The following is a 387-nucleotide window of genomic DNA, read 5'->3' as shown; positions in this document are numbered from 1 at the left end:
GGCAGCGCCCGAGTCGGCCGCGTAAACGCAGCCGCGCCATTATAACTGAGCCGCAACACCAAACCTTCCTTGTTAATGTCGGTCAAAAAAATACAGGAACCGCCGTTTGTAATGAAACCCTAATCCTCGAGACAGAGACCAGCAAGCTCTCGCGCCGCTTTTTGCAGACGTTGATTAATGTCGTTGTTATGAATGGAGATAGACAGTCGATCCGTCCGTGCCACGACCACGCCAGCCGGTGGGGTGTGGGGGGTGGTGTGGGGAGAAAAATGGATGCAGTACCGCCTCCCCCGCCCCCCTCCCCGCGTCCCCCCGGATCTCCCCCTCCCTTCCTCTTCCTTCCTCTATACCCCACCCGGGTCTCTTTTCTCCCCCCCCCCCTTCTAG

Source organism: Penaeus monodon, chromosome 33 (genome assembly GCF_015228065.2).
Source record: "Penaeus monodon isolate SGIC_2016 chromosome 33, NSTDA_Pmon_1, whole genome shotgun sequence".
NCBI lineage: Eukaryota > Metazoa > Arthropoda > Malacostraca > Decapoda > Penaeidae > Penaeus > Penaeus monodon.
The sequence above is the reverse complement of the archived record's forward strand: the minus strand, read 5'-3'. Positions refer to the sequence as shown.